Source organism: Pseudopodoces humilis, chromosome 3, assembly GCF_049639895.1.
Source record: "Pseudopodoces humilis isolate 2021_Gansu_Grassland_sample_001 chromosome 3, ASM4963989v1, whole genome shotgun sequence".
NCBI lineage: Eukaryota > Metazoa > Chordata > Aves > Passeriformes > Paridae > Pseudopodoces > Pseudopodoces humilis.
The window spans coordinates 81,853,923-81,873,607 of NC_142202.1; positions in this window are offsets into that span (position 1 = coordinate 81,853,923).

Genomic DNA, 19,685 nt, shown 5'->3' on the forward strand with positions numbered 1-19,685 from the left:
CTGAAGCTCATGAGTGTGTGGAAACAGAAGTATAAATGTACAACTTTAAGCAAAGAACATTCTAGTTATGATAAAAGGTGATTGTACAGTAAGATGCAACAGGCATAGGATAAAAATACAGGAGAAACATAATATTATTTTTAGGACTGAAAAAATTGTTAAGTTGGCTTTTTTTCCACCTGAAAGAAGTAGTCTGTCTGAGGCATTTTAGAAGTTTCTTGGTCTGTGGGTTGTTGGTACCAATCAATTATTTCTCTGGGTTCCGTGAAACATTGCTAAGAAACTGTGAAGTCTCACAGACTCTGAAACAGTCCACATACTTTAAATTTTTAAAGAGGTCTTTATCACTTTTTAAAAATTCCAAGGATCAAAACATGTTGAAAATTACAAATTTAGAATGCCCTTAAAAGCTCTGACAGTTCAGATCAATCTTTTTTTTGGGAGAAATGTGACTGTCATGGTAGGGAACAGAAAATTAAGTTAAGGGGTGAAGAAGACAGAGTGCTCCAGCTTCAATAGAGCTACAGAGTATCATCAGCTGCTCTTGCACTGCAGAACACCAGAGAAAGATAACTTAAATGCTCCAAACCTTACAAAATGGCCAAGATAATGTAATGTAAGTACAGGAGTGTTTCACTTGTTGAGTAATGGCACTCATTGTGGTGGCTGATAGCTGTCTTGGCCAGACACAGCTTGAAAGAACATGAGATAATGCTGCTTGGAGTCCAACTCTCTGCATACATCCTAGAAGCCACTGTATTTTTAAGGTATCATTTTATTCACAGAAGTAACCTCCAGGACACATTTTCTCTGCTATGCTTAAATGTCTGCAGCTGTGGTCTGTGCATACTCTTATGAATCTTCCTCTACATGCACAACAGGTCAAGCAGCTCCTAGTCAAGATCACTCTATCCTTTGTAAAATTGTTTTGGATGTCTTATTAATCATTGATGTTTCTCAATAACAAACTCATTTTCATCCAAGCCTCTGTTCTTTCCAGAACCTTCACTGTGGCTACACAGTGAAGGCCATTTCTGATTTTTTCCCACAGTCAGATTTTAGAGATAACATCCCAAGATAGAGCTCTTTCTCTTTTGACTGGAATTACTCTGAAGCTACGACAAAGCCCATGTGTTAAAACAGGCTCTTGGGAAGAGACAGAGCTGGAAAAATTTTGAGAAAGCTTTTGATTCTTTCATTTACAAATTTGTGGCATATTGAGGAAAGCAGAGAGGTACAGCTGTTCTTCATTTCAGAATTATTTCTGTACCATCTCTTTATAACTGACAGAACAAAATAAACCCAAACAAACAAAAAAATTTTTAAAAATTCCAGAGATCTTAAGTGAACTTTCCTTCATGCCATTTATATCTAAATGTACTTAGATAATTACAAAGCCCTATGAGTCCATTCTTCTCAGTGGATGCTCTTTAGCTGAAGTCACAATCTGCTGCTCTTTAGTTAAAACATGAATAGTTCTAGTATCTGTGGCTGCTTTGATTCCCTCACTGAATTTCTAATACTAAGGACCTTTGAAATGAAAAACATTTTCCTGTGAAATTCCACATCTGACATAGGTCAGTCATCTGACTTGCTCAGTCAACTGAACCTGGAGATTAAAACATCTTTCATGTTCTGTATAAATCAGACATCATTCCTTAAACTTCCAGCTCCATCATGTAAAAAGTTCTAGAGTTCATCCTCTACTTGTGTCTTTAATGATCCAGTCTTAACCAGATGAACTGTTTCTGAAGGTGGTGGCTCTGACTGAGGAGCAGGAATTCAGGCAGGTTTCAGTCAGTGTCAAGCCTTCTACCCTGTCTACACTTTCAGCACAAGATACTGCAAGCAAATCAGGCTCAACAATGTCAAGTCCAGTAAGTTTACGTCTGTATTTCTGCTGATTTGAACAATCTTTAGTAATCTACATTACTGCAAAGCGATGAGGGACGAAAGCCCCCACAAATCTCATTTCTCCATCTGCACTTCCAATGAAACCTAAATTAGAAAGCACTCAAGATGTGAAGTGCACTCAAAGAGCAGCCATGGAGCCTTACATTCCTGCCAGCCCTTTCCGGGAGGGGCCTTCTGCCAAGCCCTTGGAAAAACAATCTACCACCACATTCATTTTGGCTTTTTTTCAGCTCTTTCCCCATATCTGTTCAGTTCCACTCTGACAAGGCACTTTAGAAGACTAATTTCTTGCAGGATGCAGAAGTGGGTCGGCAATAATATTTACATATGCAAGGACAAAAAGAGAGTCATCTTGTGGAGAATAAGAAGCAGTTGAGTACATGAATTTTGGTAACTTTCCTAAAATATATGCACTAAATGAACTAAGAATACTTATTATTTTTATAGTATTCAGAATTTTTTTTAGATGTTTCACAGAACAGAGAGGTGGGGAAACATCTCAAACAGGGAAAGCTGATGTAAATTTGAGGATAAGGATTATGTGTGCTCTGCATTTCAAGCATGGGTACAAGCCCACACAAGGAGGCCACTCCCCGACTAAGGGGACACAAGACTGTAATCAGTCACAAAGTCTGAGACAATCTTTAGGAATCATCAGAAAAAAATCTTTGGCCCACCTTTTATCCTCATCTCAGAGATCAAAGGTGTCCCCACATGCAGCATGGGTGGCCCAGCAGTGGTCTGCTGTCAGGTGTAGCCCATCTCTCTGCAGAGGATGACACAGAGCTGACAGAACCCTTCCCCACAGACAGGAGGCACAAACAGCCTGAATTTAACTCCACAGAAACTGTGCAGACAACTGCAGCCAACCTGCTGGCATTCTTCTGGACCAGGGCAGCAATGCCCTGGCACTGGGCATTGTTGGCTTCTTGGACAGGGGCCAAGGAGAATGAAAGTGTGGAGAAATCACATGGGTCCTGTTTCCCAAACTGGAGAGGGGATGACCCAATCTGGAGAGGGGACTAGCAAGTGGGAGCTGAAGCTGGTAGAGGGAGAAGGCAGAAAAGGAAAGAGGGACAGCAGTAATTAGCCCTGTGCTGCAGACAGGCTGTATTGACCTACATGGGAAGTGATTGCAATGTCATAGGCTGTTTGAACCAAGATGACCCTTTTCTGCCTGGCCAGAAGCTGAAGAGATGTGGGTTCAGAGTGGGAGAACACAGAATGGAAACAAGATGCTTGCTGTAGCACCATCAGGTTAGCATAGGTACAACCTGTGCAGCCAATGCACTGAACAATGGAACATGTAGGAGGCAATGTAAGCCAAATAAAAAGACAGCCAAATAAATGAGAAACCATACAGTGTGTCAGGTGATGGGTAGAGAAATCATTCATGTTCTTCCATGCACAGCCTTTGTATTCTTTGGTAGCGTAACCCTGCAAAATTTGCTAATATTTGTTTATTCCTTTTAGATTTGTAGAATAAAGTTTGTTACATTTTGCATTTCCATCTCCTGTGTTCTGTACAATGTTTTCCCTGATCAGATCTTTGATACAGCTGCTACCCTGTCTCAGAGCTACCTGAGATTTATTTTCCCTTGCTGTAAAGGTACTGGGGAGGCAGCAGTTGGAAAGCAGAATTTTCCATAGAGGGCTAATTAACCTCCAACTGTTGTTCAGTTGTAAAATGTAAAGTGGTGAAAATGCTAAGTGGAATATTTTAGCACTTCCCAAAAGTCAGCTACAAAACTCAGTACTGTTACCCCGGCCTTGTTTGATCTTACCATATCTTCTTTGCAGAAAAAGAATGACATTCTTTTCATCTGTGATTTTCCACTGGGAGAACTGCTGGTTGACACAACAGGTATGTATGATTTTTGTCAGTGAAGGCTTGGCTTAGGCCAGCTTCCAGACTAGTCAGAGCATGAATTGGATGGTAAGAAAAAAAAGCTAATACAGCCCCATTTGTCTGGGGTTTTTTAATTAACTAGAAAATAATGATGAAAGACACACAACTGGTCTTCATAGGAAATTTCTAAAACAAGCATGGTTTGATCAAAGTGAGAAGCTATGAGAGGTTAGCAAAATTAATCTTGCTGCAAGAAATTGTGAATTCATCAAAACCATCTTCTCAAGATATATGTTTTCTATTTCACTAAACAACAGACATCATGCAGCCGGCAGGGTCAAGTCTGCTGCTCTGCTAATGGCATGGCATGGGTAAGCATGTCAAAGCTGCCATTGATTTTTTCTAAATGAAGCTAGACTGAACTAAAATTACTTCCAGAATAGCAGATATAAAATAACCAATGAAGGTATGGCCAAGTAACTATGCTGCTAAACATATTTTGACAGCATACCTCTCTTGATCATAACCTATTTTACTCATGGTCTGCATAGTTTGTTCTTAGATAACTCCTGAAAAAGAAGCTACAGTATTTAAAAAAATCTTACTTGTCTAAATTTCCTTATTTGTGTATAGGAAGTTGTCTTTTGACCACAATTTGTCCACAAATGGACAAATACGATATAACAGCTCTATGAGGCCCTAAGTGGGTGAATATTTGTGATGTCTACTTTCAACATGTAAGCCTCCTCCACCCCCCAACCAGTCCTATTTAAAACAACAGGAGATAACATTGACTCAATACTAACTTTTTAATCATGATAACTAAAGTTTAGGAAAGTCTGAGGAATATTAAACTCAACACAATAGTGTTATAATTAGATGCAATATTTTTCAAAGGAATCTAGGTAGCAGGACTTACAACAGACCCATTCTCAGAGTTTTTGAACTACATAATAGGCTGCACTGGAAGACAGTGTGAGAGGTTCCTCCTCACATCATCAGCAGTTCAAAGACTAGCAAGGGTTCAGCAAAGACCTTATGGGAGACTTGACAGAAGGGAAAAATATTGTTTCATATACCCACAGAGCCAATTCAAATCTTTCACTTCAAATCCCCATTGAATTACTGAAGCCTGCAGCTGTGGTTCTTATTCCCATTGAGTAGACCCCACTCAGAGAAGTAGCATTCAGTGAAATAAATGGGACTATCAGTAGGAAAGACAGATACTCCACAAGATGGGTTGCAGATTCAGGCTGGGAGACAACGGTGAATCATTGTGAAAGCACGAGCAGACTTCTTTTTAGAATATGACTAAAGGCAAGAGCCTTACAAACCTTCTATTGAATGACCCAGTGGTGAGACATGGGCCTAGAGAAATCTGGCTTGGTTCTGATTTTAACAGCCAAACTAGCTGCGGCAGGCAGAAAATCAGAGAATCATATGCATCTTGCACATCTTCTTGAAAGCAACTTCTGAGAGACACTCTCTCTTGCAATATTTCTTTTTGGATCTTTCAATTTTGTCACTTTCTGTGATGTAGCCATTAAGCATGACAAGCAGTAAATAAATGTTAAACATGGTCTTCATACCTACAGATATTTCCATCTTACTCAGGCTCAGCTTTATCTATGGTATCTTCACATTGTCTCCATGTCACTGCCACTTCCAAGGCTGGGCTGCATCACCTCTTGGTCTGGAATTGCATCTGGTTCAACACAGATGCTGAGCCAATGAGAATGGTTTTTATGGGACTAGGATATGACGAAGATCATGGCTGAAGATAGTTTCCCTCACAGGCTGGAATTCACGTATTAAGAATAAAACCTTTAAGTATTCAGAGCAAATTTCTCATGAGACTGATGAAAAACAGTGCCATTCCCCAGGAACTAAGGGCTATTTATATTTCTTGGTACAAGTTACACTAACAAACAAAACCAAGTAAACTGGGATATATTATTTCTCCTATGTTTGGAACTTGCTGAATTCCAACAGAGATATGAACCTTTGTCAGTGAACCAAATATTTTTTTGTCTGTGACATGGAAATTCATGCCTTGTTTTAATATGGGAAATGAAAGACTGTTTCCAGATGGGTTTAGTGCCATAGAGCTGGTTCTTGCACAGAAGCATCTCTCTTATCTACAGAATATTAGTATGGACTTACTAAATTCAAGTTACATCTGCCTACATGATATATTTTATTATATTTATATTCTTCAGGAATTCAGGAGACTAGAGGAGGAAAAACAACAAAAAAGCAACCCTACATACAGTCTTAATCTCAGCTCCTCACTCTCTGTTTCCTTCTGTGACCTTGGAGTTCTTTGCAGTACAGATTTGTAGCATTTCCTAAAATATTAGTTCTTTTCTAAAGGTTTTGCTGTCCTTTTGCTATTTTTTTGGAAAGAAAAAAAAAAAAGTTTGTTTTAGTAATAATGAATGATTCATAGCTCCTGCAGATCATTCAGGGACACCATTCATAGTTAATGATTAAAATGCAGTAATAAAACATGAAATGTTTGAAAGTCAACAGTGATGCCTCTGAAGGTAGATCTTTGACAAAAATTGCTGACAGTATCAGAAGATCTCCCTTTATAAATATATATCCAAACATAATAATTTTGCTCTTTATTTTTTTCTCCTTTTGCCTTCTCTTCCTTGCAGGCACCTTTTGTATGTGCAGTTTCAGGTCAATATTCTACCAAAATGGCAGTTTGTCTGTAATTTAATTTAGTATTTTTCTCTCTTCGTTTAAATTTTTACTCATTTTTAGCCTGCAGTGATTATTTGCATGGAAAGAAATTGTCTTCAAAGTCTATATTTAGCCTGATATATCGGATTAGAAATGTAAGCCAATCATCCAATGAGGTTAATTTTAAATCCTGTGGAAATTGTACCACTCTATTCAGTTTTCTCAGCACTGGCACCCATCTTGTGTGCAGTCATATGACCTTTAACTCCAATGTCGAATGTAATTTTCCACCAAAGGGAGTACATGCAATACCCTTAAAACAGTAATTTTAGAATTTATAAGGAGAAGCCTGAGCAGCAGCCTTTTCTTTAAGTTTCTTTCTTTGAAGAACTGAGGGCTCTGATTGTGTTTTAAAATATGCAAAGAATGAACATAAATGTCAAGATAAAAAAGCAGAAACTTGTGCTCATTCTACTTTTCCTACCACAAGCAGTATTCACCAATTTTGGTGGGTTCAGGGTCACCCACCAATATTGGTAGACCTGCATTTTAGCTAGGGCTTTATTTATTATTTATTATATTTAGTCAACATTACTATCAGTTTATACTATTTTTAAGTTTTACATCTGCCTTAACTGCTGCTTTCCAGCTCAGCATTCTGTCCCCATTCTGCCGCCCCAAAAAATCCTAACTTTTTTTTTATTATTATTTTTTAATAATACTGCAGTTTTCTTGGCAGTGACTGTCTAGGGATGACTATCACATTCATCATCTCCATCGAATCTATTTATATCCATTGGTTAAAATCCAGCTTGTGATCACTGAGCTGCAGATGGAGCTCCCTGAACAGCCAAGGAGTCCATGCATCCATGCCAGGAGCACTTGGAGTCTCTGTGGAGAAGGAGCTGAGAGGATCTGTCATCACACACTGTTTATCCCATCACCCTCAGAGAGGTGGCAAAAAAAGGAAAAGACTGCTACCTTACCTATGTATTAGTGTCAGGACTTTCAGCAGGCTTCAAGGTTTTTTTGAAGGTGACACAAATTTTATGAGTTATTAAAGACAATTTAGGTAGTAGATGTGATGTCAAACTTCCAATTAACTATTAACAAAATATTAAATAGATAAACTTTTAAAGTATGTGAAATGCAGGGCAGGAGTTCTTTTTAAAACATATTTTTCAGCAGAGCTTGTTAAATGAGAAAAAGCAGTTCTAACCTATAAACTTCTGGATGATCTGCGATAGGGTTATTTTTGTTTTCTAGGGCATGGGCTCACTTGAATATTTCATTCCTCAAAGTGCATGAACAGGAACTGAACAAAAGGTTTTAGAAAAGAAGGAATACAGTCAGATTATTCTCTTTCAAGGCCATGAGCCATGGAGGAGGGTTCCATCCCTATGCAGAGCTGAACTGGTTTCAAAAGGGCTCCACTCCAGGTGGACATCAGGGTGTCTCCTCATGGAGCGCTGCAGAATTAGGCTAAACCGAACATATTTAATATGATCGCAGAGAGCTAAGCTGCTTATCGCTGTGTGACAGATAATACATTATACTGCTGAGTGGCTAATAGATTAAACAGAGAAAGGCTGATGGCAGGGCATTTTCACTTCCTTTGGCTTACATCCTCCCCCCAGAAACAACACTGTGATTTGGAAGGTGCAGGAAAGATTCTCGGTTTCCTCAGTTTCTCCAGAAAACCTGCTTTAAAATATGTATAAAGGAAATACTATCTTTGGTATATGAAAAACTAAGCAATCCTTAAAGTCATCATGTCTCATAAATCTTGATATGAATGGATTCTAAACAGAAGTAAGGAATTAGTAATTAGCTAAATGTATTATTGCAAGAAATCAGTTAAATGTTAAGAACTCTTCAGCTCAGTTTGGAAATTTCCATTTTGAGAAGAGGTTTCAATCTACAAAAGTACAAAGGAATTATCTCTGCTAATGAAAAGACATCTGTATTTAGTTGAACTGGTGTGTACAAGCCACTGATGATACCTGTCACAAACACAGCCTGAGAAGGCTGTCTGTCATAAATCAGATGAACAGAATGAACAGCACTTGCATGGAAAATAAAGAGGTGTTTTTATTTTCTGAATTTATATTTTAGGAAACTGTGTTTATTTAGTCAGACTGTTACAGAACTGTAACTCTGTCTCCTTCCCTGTGAAAATGTGACCACAGCCAGTGCCATGGCATTCATGGTTCAGCTAGCACTCTCCACAATGATCCCTGTGCATGCTTTGAGAAGCAGCACAGGCCAGGGCACACTCCTGGCTTGGAAACAGCAACACAATTTCAGAATCACTGCATTACAAACTAAGGTAGTTTGAAGGGACTTCTGGAGGCCATCAGTCAGACAAGCTGCTCAAAAAGGCAACTACATTGGGTTGCTTGGGGCTGCATCCAGTTAAGGTCTTAATATTGCCAAAGCTGAAGACTCCAAAACATTTCTGGGCATCCTTCTTCAGTGTTCAACCACTCTCACGGTGAACAAATTTTTCCTACCATCTGGTCAGAATTCCCTGTGTTGCAATGTGCATTCAGCTGCTTCTCATCCTTCCACTGGGCACTTTGGGAAGAGAGTGGATCAATCTTTCCCACACCCTCCCAGCAGACAGCACTAATTTCTCCCTGAAGCATCTCTTCTGCAGGCTGAGCAAACTGAGCAGCCTCAGCTTCACCTTGAATATCCTGTGTTCCAGCTCCTCGCTGGCTTGGTGGTCCTTTACAGGATTCAATCCAGGTTTTAAATGTTTTTTCTTGTACTGGAGATCCCAAGACACGTTGCTGAGTCATGCTCATCACTAGGATCCTAGGGCTTTTTCTGGAGAACTGCATCCTGGCCCATACTTGCCTCATGGGGTTTCTCTGTCCCCAAGGGTGACGGGCTGAGGCCAGCGCCTGCAGAGCCAGCAGGGCCGGGCTGGGACGGCGATGTGGTCAGCCCAGACGCCGCGGTCACCAGGCTGCTCCACAGCCACGGTGCTGCTGTGCCCGAGCTGAGGTCCCGTCTGCAGGGCAGTGCCCTTGGCACAACACAAGCAGCTGAAAGCAGCTGCCGATGGCAAGGGTTGGCCCGGCTGCATCCCCTCCACAGCACTTTGGAGAGCTCCCCCGGTCCCCAGAGGCCACTCTTGTCTGCACAGGCACGGAACGAGCCCCCAGCCCAAGAGCCAAACCTCAGAAATGGGAATATGTACCCAAAACCCCAACAAACTCCATCCCTTGGCCAGCTCAATAATAAAGACACTAAACAACACTGGCTCCAGCTTCCACCCTTGAGGGATGCCTCTAGTTACTAGCGAGCCTTTGTGAAAAAAAGGCAACTGGATGAAAGGAAGAAGGACGTATTTAAAGGCGGGACGACGCTATTTCCAACCCCTCCATCTCCTTTCAGGGCCGGTTTTATTCGCTGCCTCCGCCGGTGCTGAAGCCCCATCTAGAGCATGGCCGCGCTATTGCGCCCGCCGCCCCGCCGGGACCGGGCACCCGCAGCTCCGGGGCGAGCCACAAAAACCTTCCGCCTTTAAGGACGTGGAGAAGGGTTAAGAAACCGAAAACAAAATGTCCTGCTCGGCAATCCTGTGCTTCTGCTGACTCGGCCCTTGGCAATGGCACCGCGGTAATTTGAATTTCAGACCTTGTATAGAAAAAGTTGAACCAGACTTTTCAGGCAATAAATATAATCGCTTGGGTACCTACAGGCAGCTTTAGCTAGCAAGCGTCATCAAGCAAACGAACAGAAATGCTGATACTGGATACTAATGAAGGAATTAACGGATTATGGGTTTATTAACGTCAGTCGACACAATTTCCCAAGAACCCAGACTGTCAAACAAATTTGATACTGTTTTAATGAGATTAAGCATTAGACTGATAATGAAGATTGTGGCTGAAATAGTGTCTTTGCCAAATATTTGACACAATCTTGCATTACAAAACAACTATAAACAAAATCAATGTAGCATATTACATATTAATTTTTAAAACTAGTTAACAACTGGGTCATAAAAATACACTATAGCTGAAGTGTTTTCATTTCAAGGGATTGCATATTTTTCAAACCTATGGAAGAATCTTTTGGGTACGAATTTTTTCAATACATTTATCAATGCCTTTGACAAGAACTGCATCTCTGTACATAAAATTTGCACTATGACACATAAATTGCTGCTAATGTGAAAAACAATAAAGGTAACCATTCCATTATACAGACTCACTGATCAATTGTTGAGATTAAAAAATTGTCCAGTTTTGTTAATTCAAATGCCATCACAAATGCAAGCTCTTGCACTTCAAAACCAGAACCAAATATCTAGTCCTAAAATGCACTAGGGCAAAAAGAAGTTCATAAGAAGTAAAGGGGTTAATCAACAGCAGTTGACTGATGATGCCACACTAAAAGTCCTAATCAAAACCTTGTGCATATCCATGAGATATGCACACATGAGAATTTAAATGACACAGTGTCTAAGTAGGACCAGTGTCATCAGCTCTAGCATTCCTTGTCCATAATATGTATTCTGGAATTGCAGAATCAGAGAATTACAGGGACCTCTCAATATTTCTGAGACAATACCTACCTGCTCAGGTAGGTCAGCTAGAGTAGGTTGTTCAGGACCATGTTCAATCACATTTTAAAGCATCTCCAAGGATGGAAATTCCTCAACCTCCCTGGGCAAACTTCTTGTCTTTGATTGCCTGCACCATTACAATCTTACAAATCTTATGTTTAAACGGAAGTGTCTGTATTTCAAAGTGTGTCCACTGCTTCTTGTACTGGGCATCTGCCATTGGGCATCACTGAGAAGCACCTGATTTCTTCATCAGGTATTTACAGCCTCTCATACACCAGATGCCTCAATCTCTTCATGGTCCTTCACCAGACCCACTCCAGCATATCCATGTCTTTCTTCTACTGAACTGGTGTCCTGAACTGGTCCCAGCATTCGCAAAGTGTGCCACCAGAGCTGAACAGAAGGAAAGATCCCTTCCCTCCCCAGCTGACAGCACTCCCCCTCGCAGCCCCAGGTGGCATTGGTTGCAAGAGTGCACTGCTGACTTGTGTTAATGTGCATACATCACACATCCAGTACAACCTCACCAGCATGTTCAACCAATCTGCACCTAATTATCTCCCCGGCACAGGTACCCAGCTTTCCTTGTCAATGTTGATGCTGTTCCAGATTGGAAGTGACCTTGGAGCTGGGATCCAGTTAAAACCATGAGATTAGCTAATTTCAACATCGTGCCTTTGAGAACCCCTCCAGCCTGCTTTAGTCATAATTATTTCACCAAGTGACAGGTAGTCAGTGTCAATCAGGTCTTACAGGTCGTACTTTCACGGCATTGAGGATACAACCCCCCAGCTCTGCCAAACATTGTAAGGGTAATTTATCATTGTAAACTTCCCAATTCCCTGAAAGGACAGTTACAGCCACGAGTGAAGATGACTTTGATTCAAAAAAACAGATTTATCCCAGAATACCTGACATACAGCCACTCACCTCTTTCTGTGGGCTCTTCAGCAGGCAGCTGAGGCCTTAAAACTTAATTAAATATAAAATAACTTAAAACTCACACATCTCTCCCATTCCAATTCATCTGGGTAGAAGCACTTCCTTCCACTACTAAAAAATGAGCATTTTCTTGCTTGGAACTAGTACCAGCTTCTCACCACTAAAGTTCATTTTTACCTCTGGACTAAAAGTCCTCTACCAAGAGGAACAATAGAGCTCACCATCAAACAATCTCTCAACCTTTATTGGTATTGAATATTTTCTTGGGTGTCTCTCCCTGTAACACTGAGTTTTATGGGACCCTGGTGATTCTTGAAATGAGTATGTGAAGCTTTTAGTTTTTCAATACCTTTCTCCAAGTGTGGACACCACAACCACCCACCTTATTTCAGCTGACAGGTTTCACTTGTGAAACAGAGAGATATGATGACACTTTTCTCTCCAAACTGTTATCTCCTGGAAGTATCCAGGGAATGAACTGGACTAAATCTCCAACGATCAATACTTCTTATCGTTTTTTTATTACTTTAACCACATGGTGACCAGAAAAAGATACGGCAAGTGAGAGTAAAGCCTATTTCATCCACTTTGTTTGGATGGACATATGTCGTTCTATTAGGAACGGCGAAAAGAACGACACAGACTCTCAAGGGAGTCAGAACAGGAGAATTCCTTAGTTTATTGCTTTAGCCTTGTTTTATAGACTAGTTTGTGGAAAGTACAGAAAATAAACTCTTATTGGTTAGTAAACTGCTACATCACCATCATTGGTCAGTGGTGTACACCACCTCCTGACTTTCTCCTGCAACGAAAACAAGAGACAGACAAACAGTACCTGGCATGGCTGTTTTCTGTTCCTGAGGATTGTTTTGAAATCCTCCCATGAATTTCTCAGGCTAGCTCTCAGGCAGGACTGAGCTATGTAGCCTGTAATAGCTACAGGCACTCTGGTTCAGATTTAGCATCCATAGACATATCTCCTTTTTCATTGATGGTATGAGTTGTCAGAGGACTAGACCCTTGAAGCCAGCGTTAGCTTTTGTAAACATCTCATGTGCAGTCCTTCAATCTGTCTGAGCAGACCCAGGATTTTTCTTTGACTATATGAAACTTCCCTCCCCAGCAGTCCAGGTTAGTTCAGTCACTGTCCTTGCTTTTCTAACAGCCACACAGTTACTTATTAGGTTTTAGAAGAGGATCGACAGTTTTGATTATAAAACAGAAGGGGAAAAAACATTCAGAAAGTAGTCTTCATCAATCTAAGCATCCTTGAAGCACAGTATGGAACAGTATAGAGGCACAACACGAGTAGTATAATATTCTAGCATTTGGGAAGGGGGAGTAGGGGGGGGAGTTAAACTACTTCATATCCAGAGAAGACAAAAAGGATGTTCATAGAATCATAGAACATCCTGAGTTGGAAGGGACCCACAAGGATGACTGAAGCCAGTGTTATTTAATACTAATAAGGAGAATTCCAGTAAACTGATTAATATATTGCAGGAGTTTATGCACTACAAGCTGTAAAGGCTCAAATGCACCCTTCATAGGATTTTAACAAATCAAGGATATGAAGTCAAAACTGCTGTTACCAAGCTGCTATCCTACACAGTGGTGCCCAAAGTGCCCAAGGAACATGTTTGGGTCAGAGGCATCTGAACCTTCACAGCAATGGGCAGCTCTGGATGCATATCTCATGGATAATTTCAGTCTGCCTACACAAACAAGTTTTACTTAGGGCACATCCAAAAATCCAAGGACCCAAGTTCCAACTCTCTTCTATGAATGGGTTTAAATCCCTGCCTCCTACTTGCCCAAAGTCTGTGATACACAAGACTGTGGGCTGACATGCTGGCACTTCTTCCACATGGGAAAGCATTCCATTTTTCTTTAAAAAAAATAAAAACAAAGAGAATTTGATGACATGATTAGTTGTCTAGAAGTGGTGTGAGTTCTTCAGACCTCTTTCTGGGTTTAACAATACCAATCAAGATGTGTCTATCTTCTGAATAAAGATTTCTTTTTAAGGGGATAATTTTTCTGTGTAACTGAAGCAATAAAACTGTTTTCAAAACAGTTCACATTGAACACTGAGCCAAATTTATTTTGATATAACATCCATTCTTTTTGCTGGTATCAAGGATGCATTTGACCTCATTCCTCTACAACATAATATATATCACAAAACTGTACAGAGACAGAAGAAAATTAATTTTCTATCCTAGCAATAAGAATAAATTTTAAAGCCAAAAGAGATGGATATTCAAAAGCAATAAACATTGCTTATGATTAAAGAATTTTTCAAAATTATTTGATCACTGCTTTCTTTTTTTTTTTTTTTTGTCAAAGACTAATTTACATATTGTTAATATGAAATTACAGATTGTGAAAAAGCAACAGAAACAAGTCCACAGATATCATATTTGTCCTTCAAATAGTGGTTTTCTGGAAAAATGTTACTGAAAACTTCCAAGAACAAATGCAGTATTTAACATAAAACTGCCAGATTCTGAATAATATGTGTGAAATTTTCCTCCCAGTAGCACATGTCTTCCAGAGAAAGATGTCCTTAGCTGAAATGCCTCCTTCAAATAATATTTTTTTTCCTAATCCAACATTCAATACTTCTTTGCTCAGCAACCTTCCCAGGCTTTACTGGGCTTTTTTGTAATTTAAATAGCTTTTAAAACACTTGTTGCTAGACCACTGGCAATAATTACCTTGTTTTAATTTGCGTCCCTGCTAAAACACACCTATATTCACAACATAAGCAGTTAAAGCTTCGCATTATAGTAAAGGAGTACCTTATTTTATTATATAGAAGTGTTAACTCACCACATTGTAAATTGTATTCCTGTGATTCACCAGCAATCACTTTATGTTATTCACTTAGTGTTTCTCCACAAGGCAGCTGTGAGCTCAAAATCCAAGCAGGTATACTAACACAAAGAATTCTGATAAATTTGTAAAACCTCTGAAATCACCTAGTGCTGTGAAGTATACATAAATGTTTCTTTCATTGCACTATATCTACCCTTTAATATTTCAATATTTCACAGCCTTGGAAATTTGTATTGTTAAAAACAAATCCCCATGAACAATGCCCAGTGTGCTTCTTTTATACATCCTCAAATTCAGCTGAGTTCACAGAAGCCCTTTCTCCGGTGCCTGTCAGAGACACAAAAGGGGTGTCAGGAGCACCAAAACAGCTCCAATACCACCACGGTCAGAGAATGCTCAAGAAAATCCTCTTGAGGGGGTTGAAAGAAGTCTTAGTATGAGAAGTGACACCAAAAGACATTCTTTCAAAGAGTTATAACACTAAGTTGTCAAAGGTGAGCTGTCGCTTCTCAGCCGATGACTCAGGAGCACTTGTGAAAAGAAACAGTGGAGAGGTCTTGGGTCACTTCAGAGCCCAGGACATGGGAGGTAAGCTCTGAAAGTGATCTTGGGCTTTTGATTTCTCAAGGTAGGTGAGCATGCAGTAAGAAAAACAGCTGGCCTCCAACAAAACCACAGCTTATTTTGACACATGCATTAAAAAGTACAGGGAGACCATGAATATTTATGATGTCAAAACAGACTGACATTTATTTGCATTACAATTTGAAATATTTTGATTATATGATTGCAGAGAGCTCAGAGCAAAGGGAAGTGTGTGCTCATACACAACACATGCTGTATTCAGGACAATATGCCAACACCTGTTAAGAAAAAAACCTTCAGCTGGACCCTAGTTATGTCCATGTTCATGCTCTAATACAGAGACCTTAGTCACCTCATAGGCCACCTTTATAGCAGTGGACAGAGGGAATAAATTATGGGGGGACTTAGCAATCTTAAAGGTATTTTCCAAACTAAATGATTCTATGATTCTCTTCCTAAATATCTCCCTTGCTACTGGACACTGAACAAGCAGTCCTGGCCACCCAGACCTGCTTTGAACCAAAACCTCTATAGCACAAACCCCTCAATTCCAAACAGAGATGTTTTTGCAAGTGTGTATGCAAGGTACTACCTTTGGTATATACGCAGGGAGATGTATATAAAGGTTTATGCATGTACAAGGCAGTTTCACATGGCCTATTCTGAGGGAAAACACCAGAAAATGCAAAGGCTGAAGGAGCCAAAAGGGGTCTTCTTTGGTACTTCATATCTTGTCTGATAGTTTTAACCAGCCTTTGATCTTCTGCAGAAACTGAATGTGTAAATCTGAATCTCACAGTGAATTTTCACATCATGTACTCTGGTTAAAGCAAGCAGCACATCACTTTGGCTCCTTCATTTGTATGACCATGTGTTCTCTAAGTCCCCACTTCTTATAGAACTTTTGGTATTGAAAGCAACACTAGAAAGATACTCCCTTTTCATATCTGAACGTCGTCTTTGTTCTGTCAGTTCAGGGATTCTTCCAACAATCACATTAGATGTAGTTATTGTAACAGTTCCCACCCTGTTTGCCTCAGCTATTTCTATAGTGCAGTGGAAATCAATAGCATTTTTTCTATGCGTCAGGGATTTCCCATCAATATTTATGTACAACAATTAAATGAGCACAGGTTTCACTCATCTGAATAAGCCTGGTGGCTTTATCCCTTTTGGAACCTCTGCAAGTAGCAAACTGTGACATTATGACCTGATTTAGTATTTGAAGGTTTCCACCCCCCTCTCTAGAGCATCCCTCCCCTCAGTTAAGCTCCAAGGCTAGGGCTGTTCCTTCTGAGCCTTCTACTTCTCCCTCCAGCTCTCAAATTAAATACTCTGTTTAAATTACCTTCCCAACCAAGCAAGCAGTTAAGACATCAGACTTGCTTTACAGAGACTGAAGAAAACTGCAAAACTTCATTTCATTCTCAGGTGATTCATCTATTTGTCCTGTCCAAGGGAACGTGAAATACAGCACCATCAATTATCTGCTGTGTATCAACTGTTTGGTTGTTAGGACAATATCTAAAATACATTATTTGTAGTTTAGACTAACACATTTCTATCAATTAATCCTTATGCCAAAATTTCACAATATCTGAATTTATTCCAGCTCAGCACCTGATTCAAGTCTGTTTGCATTATTCTGGATGGAGCATTTGATGGAGAAATCAGATGTCATTTGTTGTGAACAAGAGACCTGTTTCCATTATGACTCAATACTTGAATTCAATACCTGGATTACACACACACACTGCCTAAATTCAATACCTATGTTACCCATATTCAGTAATTCAGCAAGTAATGATTATTTAGTCACTAACCAGGCCTCAAATGGTTAGCCATGGCAATTAGTCTAAAAATTATCAACACAAAAAAAAGGTCTCTCCCACGTATTTTAATGCTTTCTCATGTTTGTTTATTTTTTTAATTGCTTTTTCTGCTTACAATTTTCCTAGCTACGGTGGGCATGGAGATGGATTATGAATTCCTTTCATCCTATTTACAGCAGCAACTGCATCTCAGATTCTGGCCTGGCTTGCTGCCAGATACAAGCAATACATTTCCTCCACTTGCAAGCAATAAAATTATTCCGTCTTTGTCATTCCCTGGATCTTTTTGAAGGACATCAATGATTCTCTGCCAGCGTTGCTGTGATGAATTATATGCTTTTACTGTTTAGCACAAGGGTGAGCTACACAAAGCCACAGAGGATGAATTTAGAAAGATCCACATGAGTTTTTATTGTTTATTGAAACCAATTTCATAATAGCAATGCAAGTACAGTGAAAATATTAAGTGCAATTAGGGAGACAATCAAAATTAGGAAATTCACAGACTGGTTGTTGGGGATTTTTGCACGCTTCATGCATGTTTTCTTGGGTATTAGGATCAAAAATTAAAAGCTCGATTCAGCTTGGGAGACTCCATATCAGTTTTGTGCTGCACAGCTACTTCTGTGTTTCTGAAATACCAGAATACATCTTCTCTCCTTTTACAGGAGTTTTTGCTGACTTGTTTCTGATTGCATTCTAGCCTACCCACTAAATTACATTTTCCAGTAATTTAATTAAACATATTCAGAGTTCCTGTGCACAATACACATAATTTTTGAGAATCTCTCAAGTCTTTCATAAGCATGTTTGGCTTTTTTCTTTTTCCTCCTAAAATTTATAGTCAGAGAAGTGGGGGTGGTAATATCTTAATTTCAAGTGCATTTAAACCGTATTTTCCTCAAATATTTCCTTATTTTTATTGTGAAGTGACAGGTTACACCCAAAAATATCACTTTGGTAAACAAGCCCAAAACTTTGTCCTGTTTCTTCCATTTTTATTATTTTCATTTAATGGTCACTGAGCATTCATTTTGAACATTCAGAATTGTGGAGACACAGTTCTGCCAAGGGCAAATATGTCTCCCTTCCAAGAATGTCCCATTTATGCTTTCCCATACAGGCAGGTTATAATCTTCATCTGAAAAATTCTACTTTATCCTACTCCACCCAAATTCTTGTGTCATTTTCATCACTGTGCTATCATAACATACACCAGCAAGTGAAGCAAGCAAGATCTCCTGTTGCCTTTCCCCTTCCTCTCTCCAGAAAGAAATTTGCTTAACTACATTTGTTAATAAACATTAGCATTAGGGAAAAAAGAATAGCAGTAACTTGGAGTAATAAAAGCCAAGGTTTAGAAACCCTCTTACTTCTTTGTGGAATAAACCACAACAGCCTCATTACATTGGGCCTGCCTTTGAATTCAAGCCTTTTTGCCAGCCTTAGGCAATACTTTCATCCTTTTTTCAGCACCTGCATTCTTATTCTCCCTTTTACTCTCATCCCTGACCCATCACCTGACCCAAAGCCTTGTATTTAAACTGGCAATGCCACAACATGCCCAAGGCTCCCCAAAGGGAGCCTTGGTCCCACTGCCTGGACAGGTTGTGAGGGGACACGATGGGTCCCAGCACTGTGGCAGGCTGCTCTCCTACTCTTGTACTCCCTGGCAGCTCTCTGAACAGAATCACAGAAATAATAATGTTGAAAAAGCCCTCTGAGTTCATCAAGTCCAACCTATGAGTGAACACCACCATGTCAATTAGACCATGACACTAAGTCCCACATCCAGTCCTTTCTTAAATACCCAGGGACTCTACCACCTCCCTGGGCAGTCCATTCCAATGTCTAATATCCCTTTCTGTGAAAAAAATCCCTCCTAATTTCCAATCTAAGCCTCCCCTGGAGCAGCTTGAAGGAAGCTATGTCCTCTTGTCCTACCATTAGCTGCCTGGAAAGAAAGGCTGACCCCCAACTGGCTACAACCTCCTTTCAGGGAGCTGCAGAAAGCCAAAAAGCCTCCCCTGAGACACCTCTTCTCCAGGCTAAACACCTTCAGCTCCCTCAGCCGCTCCTCACAGGACTTGTGCTCCAGACTCTTCTCCAGCTCTGCTGCCCTTCTCTGGACTCGCTCCAGTGACCTCACCAGTGCTGAGTACAGGGGCACAATCCCTGCCCTGGTCCTGCTGGCCACACCATTGCTGATACAGGCCAGGAAGTCCTTGGCCGCCTTGGCCACCTGGGCACATCCTGGCTCATGTCTGCCCAGCTGTCAACCAGCACCCCCGGTGCTTTTCCATGGGCCGCTTTCCTTCAATGTCACACACGCGCCCAACAGAACCAAGATGGTGAGGGAGGGCAGAGCATGGTGTGGAGCCTGCCGCTGCCGGGGAACAGCCCCGCGGAGGCCGCCACGGCTCCCCTCAGGCAGCAGCTCGGCGGA